General features: G+C 42.8%; 1 pseudogene; it reads right to left on the bottom strand.

Annotated features, from left to right (window-relative positions):
• Positions 1–10094: 10094 nt before the first annotated feature.
• LOC129667844 (small nucleolar RNA SNORA17) lies at positions 10095–10211 on the bottom strand (annotated as a pseudogene).
• Positions 10212–11612: the final 1401 nt, after the last annotated feature.

Below are 11612 nucleotides of genomic sequence, written 5' to 3'. Positions count from 1 at the left end.
CTGCTTCAGTCCCCTAAGAGCTTTACAGCCACAAACCAGCATGTCCACCTCGGCGTCTCCTTCCACGCAGTCCACTATGTGGTGGCCCTTACCCAGTGGTTTCCGGTAAATGGAGGGACCACGCAAGGCTGCGAAGCACAAACCTCGAGCTCAGATCGTTCATTCAGGCTGCACACAGAGACTTGCGTGTCCATTTGGAACCAAGGTGTCTTCTATGGCTGGAAAGCAGCCCTACAAAATTGCCAGCTGTAGCTGAAAAAAGCAATGTAAGGAGCAAACGATACTTTTGGATTGGCCCCTGCATGCACAGGGCGAGCCTCTGTTTGCTTTAGGTTTTATCCATAGGCTGAAGGGAAGAGTGGATACCATACAAGATTTGTGCATGCATAAAAATAATCTTATTACCCCAAATATGCTCTTAAAATAAGCCATTTGGACGCTTCTCCCTCCTAAGGCAACATCTCTTTGCTCTCTGAAGCAGTCGCAAGGCTTCCGGTTATACTCTGCCTCCTCCCCGGTTTCTGCATCATCCCTCGGTGCACACACACCCTGATATATTTGAAAACATTTGCCAGCTGTAAGTGTCTTCTCCAAGCCCCTCTATAAAAGAATATTAAAATCAAGGCACTAGCTGTTATGAGTTTCTGTAACAATAGTCCTGGAGGCAACAGCTGCTCTTCTTATTGTAACAAACTTTCTTGGCAACACTGAGATGGGTCTTATAACATCCCTGGAGGGAACTGCTGAAGTCTGGGAGCGGAGGCTACAAAGCCTTGGCCTCTGTGTGATCTGGAAGACTCCTGGCAGGCACCAGCTAACCTTGAAGGCTGGGGCTTGATTCTTCTGTGAACTGCATAAGAAGGAAGTTAAACAGAAGCAGGGAGGAAGAAAGAGAAGGAGAAGGAGGAAGGACAGAGACGGGTACAGGAGGAGTCCCTTAAGGCTTCCACAGCATTTCTAGGTACCTATTCAATAGTCCCACTCTGTAGCAGCTGCCCAGGCCAGACATATTGCTGCTCCCTGAAGCCACTGCTTCCCATCTGGGATATGACAAAGGCCTTGAGCAAGACATCACTTTTGTGCCAAAGATGTGCATGGATTTTCACCTCCAGAGGAACAAAGGAATGGACTATTTGCTGTATAGACTCCAAAGAAGAGAAACAGACCTTCAGACAGAAGCCTCACCGGGCAGGCCTCTGCCTTATCATAGGGAGGAGCTCAGAGGGGGATTTGCTACAAAAGCAGCTTGAGTGGCTCAGACGCCAAAACCAAATGAAAGCATTTGGAGGGGTGCAGTTTTATGTGCCTGCTCTACAGCTCAGTCCTAAAGGGCAACATTACCATAGCTCGTCTTTCCGAATGCACACAAGACATTTTGCTTGTCCTATTTGCTTCTGTCATCCATAGAAGAACCAATAAGAAAAACGTTTTTATCAGGGTTATAGTAATAACAGTTAGACCATTTATATTTTTATATATTATATTTTTTAATCTCCACAATGAACCAATGAGGTATTACTATAGTCATTTGGTAGGTGGATAACTTAAAGGCATTAAGTGAACACAAACACATGCTTTTAATTCCTGAGCTTTAATTACATGTTCTCAAAATATTTCTCTAGCAGATCCATCTGATCCTCATGCAAAATGGATTTTGTCCGCCACTGTAGCATTCAAATTCCAGAATTAAGGTGATGCAGAGAGCAAATGCCTAAGGTGGGATTTAAACACAGATGGGTTAGGTCTGGTGTGCATAGTCTTTGCCATGGTATCTTCCCTCTTCAATGTGGGCTTGCCTGTCTTTCTGGAGTTGCTGCATCTTTGCCCTCAGTCAAAAGAATCTGTGCCAAACTCCCAGAAAAAAAGAACCTGCACCACACACCTTGAAGTCTAGGGCCCGAATGAATATTTGATGGGTACCATTTGCTGAAAGGAAACCTACACTGTTCTAAATCACACAAACAAATGGCCTTTCAAAGAACCAAGATCTTGGGGTTGAAGGGTCTGAAGGAGGTCCCTACCTAATCTTCATATAAGCCCCAGGAATTCCAAAAGCTATTGTCAGACTCAGTCTATTTTGCATGAGGATCATGTGGACTCCACTCAGAGAAATGGTCCATGGTATTTTTGAGAACTTCTAATGAAGCTTGGAAATTAAAAGGATGCATTTGTGCTCACTTCCAGCCAAAGGGCTCGAAAATGAAATCACAGCAAATACATGAACAAAGAAATGAGGAGACAATGGAAAGCAGAATGAAGAAAAGTGAACGTAGGACAGACAACTCAGCTGAGAGAGTCAAAACCCAGCTGCCTCAAGAAGCATGGCTTCTCATTAAGAAGCAAGTCCCTTTGTGCCACGCAGCCCACGGAAGTCTGGGTTTGAAAGCAAGCAGATAACTTCTGAAGACAAGGGCAGGAGCAGGGGTGGAAATAACCAGCTTGGCAAAGGTTCCTTCACGAGAAGCACTTTCTCCAACCTCATGCCTCAGAGGCCCAGCCTTCCTCTACCATTATAGGAACAAGGGGCGAATTCTCTGGAGAAACTGAGCCTAATTTTTCAGGCTTAGCGACCCACATTTCAGTGAAAGCTAGGGCATTGCATCCAACTCTAAGTACCGAGTAAAGAAACTCCATTCCCTTCCTACCTCCCAGAAGACAGGTGTGTTCTTAGGAGTAAAAGAATACCAACAATGAAGAAACTGCCTAAAATGACCTCTCAGTGCCTTTCTGGCCCTTAGCAGAAAATCACAGCCCCGACTCATTTGCTATATTGAAAGTTTAACTTTTCATTTCAAAATAACTTGACTTACCTAAACAAGGTTGCAAATTGTATATATTTATATACAAAAATTATGTGAATTATATATTTTTTCATGTATCTTTCACCTAGGTTCCCCAAATGCACCAAACCAGTAAATTAGCATGGGCACAAAACTATTAATTTATAGTCCTCAGTCAAGCCACTGATTTTCTTTCCCTTATCCAGGACTAATCCAGGCTCACGCACTGCTTTTAACTGTCATATCCTCTTAGCTTCCACTTTGGGGCATATTTTCATTATTGCTTTGCGCTGAATGACTCTGATACTTTAAAAGAGTATTGACCAATTACGTGGGAGGCTGATCCTTCCTATTGCACCGTGACTACATGTTCGTTAGCTTCGATCCTTTAAGGAAGGGAATGCCTACCGTGCTTTTCCACTCCAAGGCTGCGTTTGCAATGAAATTCTGTTATAGAAAGAAAATACTATGATCCCCAACAGATTTTGATTCATGAATTGTAGCTGTCCAGCGATGCTTCTGGTCTTACCATAGTTATTACTAGGGTAATTGTCTAAACGGTGGTTTGTTTCTTGGCCATCATTTGTTCTGCATTTTAAATGACAAGTCTACAGTGAGAGTACATTTACTTCTTATTCATATTAGTTTGGATAGATATTTATTCTGTTTTTATTACTTTGTTGGCTAATTTCATCCTTTATTTCACCAGCAAAAGTTTTTAAAAGTAAGTCCCCCCCTCTTTGACATGTACCCTAAATTTCTTGAGCACCTTTTTAGTTTCTAGTACCATAATGTCTTCTAGGATCGCACTGTAAGTTTTTAAAACCATAGCCTTGAGTGATCTGTTTCTGCAAATAATCCTTTCAAAGCTTTGTTTTGTTTTTGCTGAGGAACAATATTTAAAGCCTAGCAGTGACTCTAGGGGTGCTCCTAGATACCATGGTGCTGTAGGAGATTTTCCCTCTCTTGCCCATGCTCCTGGAATAACAACTCGTGAAACTCATAAAATAATATACAAATACATAGGCCATGTAGCCAGGCTCTTTTCTGACTAGCTCACAACTTAAAATAACCCATTTTACTAATCTACATTCTGAGCTCAGGAACCAGGTGTCCCTCCATCCTCTTTACATATTGCCAGCAGAATCCCAGGCACCTGGCTCTATCCCAGAATCCCTTCTGCCTGTTGGATGTCCCACCTATTTCCTGCTTCAGCCATCGGACAGAGGATTTTTTTTTAAATTGTCAGGTGTTGCATCCATACAATACACAAGGGAGTCCTTCTATACCATGCTGTCCCTGACTCTAGATCCTTCCAACAGGCAGAGCCAGAAAACAAATTTATAAATACATGACACACGCGTTTATTTTTAAAACGTGATTAAAATATTGAATTAAAATCGACATTTCCTTAAATATCTGTAAAAAAAAAATGGAAAGGAAGAAGCCAATTGCAATAGCTCAGCTCCTCAACCTTTCTCAGGCCTATGAAGGCAGAGATGCTCTTTACATGAAATAAGGATGCAAAAGTAGGTATTGATCTGAGCAAGCCCTCATGAGTTTCTTCTCAAAATCTACTTTTCCTCATGGTCAGGGAAGCTCGAGTGCAGCATGTCTTCTGATACTAGGGAACCAGGGAGGTGAATGGAGTGAGTAGGATGTCTCATGTTGAGGTCAGCCAGATGACAAGTCTTGGCCATACAGCAGTGTCTATATTTGGCTTTTAATTGGCTCATTCCTAACTATGAATTAAACAGTCCACCAGCTATGAATAACCGAGTGAGTCTCCCACATCAAAAACAGATTATACTAGATCAAGCAAACTAGTGGGGGAAAAAAACAACAACTTATAACTGTTCAGAAATAACAAAGAAGAACAGAAAAGCAGTGGGGGAGGGTTCAGATGGGGGGAAGCAAAATCCACAGCATATAAAATACGTACCCCACTAAACAAGATCAGAATGCCATTTAAAGAAAGCAGAGAATAACAAAGGGGTCATAATACGTTGTATAACGTTTTTAAAAGTTTAACACAAGTGTTGGAAGGTCCAAGAGAAAAATACTTGAAAAGGAAGCAAGACAATTTCTTCTCTTTCTTTTCCTGAACAATTCATTCTGGAAGCCATTAGATGGGGCTAAGAAAAGTTCCTCACTTAGCTTGGAGGAGGTGCTTTGGTGGCTCAGAGCAGTACCTGAAGCTTAAGGGGGTGGAGGAAGGGACTGTTGGGGTGCCCCCTGCAGGAGGGCTGCAGTACAGTGGAGTAGCACCCAAGATAGCATCTGTGTAGGAGACTGAGCTCACGAGGAGACACATACTTCCACAGCCAAATGATCAAAGTAAGAGAAGAAATATAAAGCGGTCCTGTCTCACACAGTGGGAGACAATATGAAGCCCTCGGCAGCTCTCGTCTGATATTCCTACTTTGAACTGTGCACGATCCGAAGCTAATTGAAGAGACATCAGAGGGAAAAATCTACAAAGTAACTAACTTGGACTCGTCAAAATTTTCAAGGTCTTAAAGGAAAGACTAGATTGAAGGAAACTGAGCAGAAGTGTGGACTGTAACACAGCAATAGGAACTGGGTCCCCCCCCCTTTTTTTTTTTTTTTTGCTATGGAAGAAGTTATTAAGGAAAGCTGAAAAAAAAATCTGACAAGTTAAACAATTAAAAGGTAGTGACACAGGAGCATTAATGTCATTTTCATGGTTTTCTAGTGTTTTATGGGCAAAGGTACTCGTTTGTAGGAAATATACACCAAAGCATTTAGATAACAAAATTTATCATGTTCACATTTTGCTTTCAAACAGCTTCCAGAAAGTTCTTTCTCTTATACCTATTTCCCATTTTAAAATTTTAAAATTTTAAAATTTTAAAATCTTTGTTTTAAAATTTAAAACAATTTTTAAATTGTTTTAAAAATTCATTGACAAGGGGCTGGAACGATGCTCAGTGGTTAAGAGTATGTATTGCTCTTGGGGAGAACCTGAATTCAGTTCCCAGCATCCCTATTCAGGTGGCAGCTCGACCACCTGAAACTCCACCTCTAAGGGTATCATGCCTCGGCACCATGGACCCTGCACTCACATGCACATTCCCACACAAAGACAGATACATGTAATTAAAAATACTTTTAAAATGAAACGACACATATTAAGTCAATGAAATTGTGCAAGAAAAGATTTTAAGCAATTTAGAGGTGAGTCCAGGAAATCCAATGTCTAAAAACTATCATTTCCAGAATGTCAAAAGAGAGCTGAGAAGAAGACATGACTGTCAAGGGGAACATGATTGCCATAGAACACAGCTCAGCTGAAACAGACCACCAAAATGCCCAGAGTAACACAGGAAAGAGACCAAGACATGAGCACCACAGATAAAAGAAGACTCAAGAGTATCTGGAAAGGTTTTCTAAAAAGCCTTGTTCTTATGAGAGAATTTTTGGCTGAAGAGTAGACCATTCTTCTCTATTGAGCCCTGGTTCAATAATATTCCTTTCATCAGACAGTGACAGACATGTTCAGAAAGAGAAGGGACACAGATCAATCCCAAAAGGATTTGCAACAAAACCTTGCTATTTTTCTGCTCAAGACACATGTTAAATTATAACCAGATAATGCTCAAATTAGTTTCCCAGGGCTTTCCCTTAATGACATTGCTTCTGTAATAGTGTCAAAAGTCAGAGCAGAGATTTGAGTCCTGTCTGCCATTTGTCTTGGGACGGGTGAAGAAAGGATGTTTTTGTAACAACAAGGTCGGTGGGCATCATCTCACAGCCCTCCCTTTCTTGAAGTAACAGTTCTCTTCTGTTTATGCCCAAAGGCTTTTAACAGAGATGCCTGAAATGGAAACTTCTTCTTTGTTATGTGGGACTCTAGTTTCTAACAGGCACTGTATAAGTTATGGATGACTGGTTTCTCCAAGTCCACACATTCCCACGTGAAGGGAGCTGCTTTGAATCCCCATTGCACATAAAGAGAAAGGAAGGAGAGAGAGGTAGCTGTGATTCTGAGCCCATAGCACAGTGGACACCTGGGAAAGACACATACACTTCTGTCCTTGGAGTGAGCTTTAAAGGACAGTTGTACAGTACCTTCAAGTAAGTTAGTAACAAGAGCCCTCCTTCAGGCAGAAGTATCCAAACTAGCAGTGCTGACACGGCCCTTTTTCTAGGCATCAGCGAAATGATTAAATGAACATTAACAGCCTACAGCCTCCACAATGTACTCTCTCAACCCAGTACCTGTGTGTCCCAAGTCATAAAATGTCTAACATTCATGATGACACCTTAGGCATTTGGCCCACCCCAGTGCTCAGCTGGCAATCTGCAGTGGAAGCCAGACAAGTGGTTTCTTCTATAGGCCTCACATCTAAACTCTGTACCACTGATAAAGTGGGGGGACCCCCAGGCAGAGGGGAGAGTCTGCTGCTTCAAGCATAGCCCATTTTGCTGTGCTTTTCTCCTGTTCCATTTTAGGCCCTGATTGTAGGACACCAGCAAGAGGCCTCTTTCCCAGCAAGAGGCCACTTAACACCAGGCTCCTCCAAAGGAAGCCATATGGACTTCTCTCCCAAATAAATCCAACAAGGAAGGGATAAGCAGGAAAAAAAAATGTGACTAAGATAAGAATCACCAAAAAAAAAAAAAAAAAAAAAAAAAAGTGGTGGTGGGGGCTATTGGGCTAAGAAATTAGAACTTTTATTGTCTTTCCTTTTCCTTCCCTGGAAATCCCATCCCACACCTTGAAGTCACACCGGCAAACCTCAGGTCAGTCAAAACCAGGACTTGCTGCTAGAAATACAGGTCTTCCTTTCCACAATGTTGCAGGACATTTGATGACACTGTGAAAACCGAGATTGTGTTGTTCAGTAGAAAAACCTGTTTGTAGTCGTTGTGTGGCTCAGCCCTAGCACACACCTTTAATCCAAGACAGGATTAAATAAAATCAACCATAGGTCAAGAGTCAGAGCAAACAGCCAAATGACAAGGAGTGATTGTAGGGAAAAAAAACCATAGAGTAAGAGGAAGTCGGGAAGATGGATAGAGAGATGCACAGGAAGTAGAAGGGAGGGACACTAGGTTTAAGGGTTTTTGAGAGCTTTTGGGAGCATGTCAACTGAAGAGAAAGGTCAGCTGGATGCTGTCTCTGCCTCTCTGGGATAGCAGACTTTCACCTCAGAATCTGGCTCCCAGGACTTTATTGGTAAAATCAAACATTTGAGACTTTGTTTAAAACAAGACTGTAAAGGCTGGAATTTGACTTCAGAGCCCATGAAGACCAAATTATGCACTGGCTACTACAGAGGAACCAGCCAGAAAACAGAGGCCACCAGATACTGTGCCAGGGAAGAGAGAAACAGTTCTACTGTCTGAGGACTCATTGTCACACATACTTTTTCTCACCTTTCTAATTGTTTCTTGTACTCTTTGGATGTCCTTCTTAGGGGCCTGAAGAAGCAAGGTTGCATTTCCTAAGGATACAGCCATACCCTTATGTTCTGGATGGAAATCCTCTGGGTCAACCTCAGCAGTTCTCAGGGCCACCGGAAGGGCTCCGTATTGTGAGCTATGTGTCTTCAGATACACAGCTCCAACATCTTCTTCCTCTCACTAATGTAATGATTGAGGTACCCACCAAAGTCACCTCTGCCCAAGAGAATCTACAGTCAGTATTCATGATCCCTGTTCTTTCTATCTGTATTATTGAAAGAAAAAGAAAATCCTCTGTAGGTCCACCCAGCTGGTTTAAAATTTTCTGTCTGTCCCCAGTTATTACTGGCACTCTTCTAACCTGTGTCCTGATGGAAAGCAGCACCCAATCTACCAGACAACATGGGTGACATTAACTTTTGTCTTAACCTTAATGCTATTCCAAATTTGGGAGTCTTTTGCTACATAAGCAAATTCAGAGTCATCTATCATGAATCTTTTAATTATTTGTCTTTGTTTTGTTTGTTTGCTTGTTTGTTTTGTGAGACAGGGTTTCTCTGTGTAGCCTTGGCTGTCCTGGATCTCCCTGTATAAACTAGGCTAGCTTCAAATTCACAGAGACCCACCTGCCTCAGCCTCCTGAGTGCTGGGATTAAAAATGTATGCCACCATGGCCCAGTTAATTTTTTTTTTTTTGGTTTTGTCTTTAAATTTTTATTGGTTCTTTGTGAATGTCACATCATGCACCCTAATCCTACTCATCTCCTCCTCCCCTTGTACCTACCCTCCACCCTTGCAACCTTTCTACAATAGAAAAAAAAATCTCATTGCGGAAGCTGTAGTGTGTCACTGTCTCACAGTGTACCTCTTTGTCCACACATCTTTACTTGCAAATGTTCATTGCAATGACTTGTTGGTCTAGTATGAGGCTTCTGGCTCCTGCTACACTATAGATACTAGAACCTCACTGGGACTCCTCTGAGATATCCTGTTGCTGTCTTGTGTCGTGGAGATCCTGTAGTTTTGGATCTGTAAGACCAGCCCCTCCATGCATTCCAGCAGTTAATGTAGATGTTGGGGAGGTCTAATTCAAAGCCCTGGGTCTGGGCCCAAAAGGTATCTGAGCTGGTCATCCCACCAGCTCTCTTGCCCCCATGCCCTCAGGGTTGGCTCCCTGGTAACCCCTGCTACCAGGACCAGCTCTACCCTTCTGCCCAGGCTAGGTACAGAGCCTGGTCTCCTTAGCGCTGCAGCAGGTGAGGGGGTAGGGCCGACTCTCCTATGCTCATATTCTTGAGGTGGCTCACCTGTAATTCCCACAGTGTGGGCCCCGCTCTTCTGAGCACTGCAACTGGCTAAAGGAGCGGGAGTCATCTCTCCTGCTCTCACACCCTCAGGGCCAGCTCTCCCACGATGCCCATGTGAGGGGTGGGGCCAGTTCTGCACAGCCCTCAGACATCAATACGTCCCCAGGTGCCAGCCCACACCAGGGTCATTGGTGGTGGTAACAGACTTCTGCTGTTGAGGGCCCATAGACCCAGATATGGCCCCCTCAGTGACAGCACAGGCCTGGACCCCACCATGACCCCACGAGGCATCATCGGCTACTCACAACAGACTGTTCATCACAACCCTAGAATCTTCAGTTCTGCCTCTCTTCATTGTGCCTTCATCTTTCTGTCTCTCTTTCTCTTCCATTTCTATACCGCTTGCTTGCTCCTCCAAATGGTGTCCAGGATCTCTTGAGTGTCTGAGTTCATCTGTCTCATGCTCACCTCCCCCCACCCACCAGGGCCTGCCCTCCTAGGTGGAGTTCTATCTGGGTCTGCATGGAGCTGGACTGGTGGCTGTCACAGGCTTGTTGTTTTGTTTTGTTTTTCGTGGAATGTGAGGCTACTAATCATTCAGATTTTCACAGGTCAGAACACTGAGCTTAGACATGGCCTCTCTCCTCCTCTCTGCACATTTGACACAGCAACCATACCTACAGTGTTTCTAGGGGCAGGATGAATTTCTTCTTTTTTTAAAAAAAAAAATTTATTTACTTTACATCCTGATTTCAGCTTCCCCTCCCTCCTCTGACCTCCTCTCCCCCCATCTACCCCTTCTCCTTTTCTCTGAAGAAAATGGGAGGCCTCCCATGGATATCAGCCATCCTAGGCAAAGCAAGTTTCTGTAAGACTAGGCACATCTTTTATTGAGGCTAGAAAAGGGAGCCCAGTTAGGGGGAAAGGATTTAAAGGCGGGCAATATAGTCAGAGACAGGCCCTGTCCCTGCTTTAGGAGCCCCACATTAAAAATCTGCTCAAACAGCTTCAACAGGTCAGGGTAACACACCCATATGTTATCACACACAGCATTTTTTTTTAAACATAGGTTCTAGGGCTAAAAGTCCTGTCCTTATGCTTACAAGGCAAGTTTTGGGAAATGTTGCCACCCCAGCACTCCTCCTTTTTACTCTTCAAGCTAAAAGGCCTTCGGACTAATTCCCCAAGTGACTTGTTCAGTCAAATAGAAGATTACTTCTGGAATATTCGATTATTAAATGAGCTTAAAACTATCCAAATAAAGTTCACCCCTCTGGGGAGACAGGAAGAAAATTTTGCCTTACTTGTGCTTCTATTATTCGTCCACACAATGCCTGAAAGTGCTTGATAAGTGCTCCTGGGTTATGGTAATGAAACAAGTCAAATGAACCAGTCAACAGAGAACCAAATTACAGCACCAAACTTTAGTCCACATAGCATGGTTCACACACATCTGTAACAAAGAAAACTATCTTCCTGGGGCTTTTTGTAAGATGTAGACCAGCCCCTACTTAATGTATACTATTGCTTTGTGATCCGGGGATGTGAGCATTGCTGTTTAGGGTGAATTCCCTGCCTTGGAAATTTGCATAATATGATATGATATGAGCTATGATATGAGCTACGGCGCTAGACTATTTGTTCAGAGTTCGACTTAGCTCTTATTAGATGTCACTGTGGGCGAAGTTCCCTGTGCCTTTGTTTTCAAGTGGTAGTACTCATGGATTAGGATCCAGATGGTTACATGATCACCGGGAAAAGTGTTTAGAATGAAATGTAGCAACATTAGGTACTCAATAAAAATATAAATAATAAAAAATATTATATAATTTGACCAAATTTATTTAAAAAAACAATGTAATTATATTATTCTTAAGAGAAATAAAAGATCACATTACTTATATTTCTTTCCAAATATAACAGTACGGTTACTTGGTGAGTAAGTTATTTCATTTCCATCAGTTAACCTTCCCAGCAGTGGTTCTCTTCCTGAGCTTGTGGAGCTCCTTGAGGTTAAAGGTCATTCAAAGGCACACACTCAACTTTCTTCGGAGCTGCTTCCTCTACTCCGCGTCATCTCTGACATCAACATTTG

The sequence above is a fragment of the Psammomys obesus genome, unplaced genomic scaffold (genome assembly GCF_907164565.1).
Source record: "Psammomys obesus unplaced genomic scaffold, mPsaObe1.curated_primary_1811, whole genome shotgun sequence".
NCBI lineage: Eukaryota > Metazoa > Chordata > Mammalia > Rodentia > Muridae > Psammomys > Psammomys obesus.
This window is presented reverse-complemented; position numbering and strand designations above follow the sequence as displayed.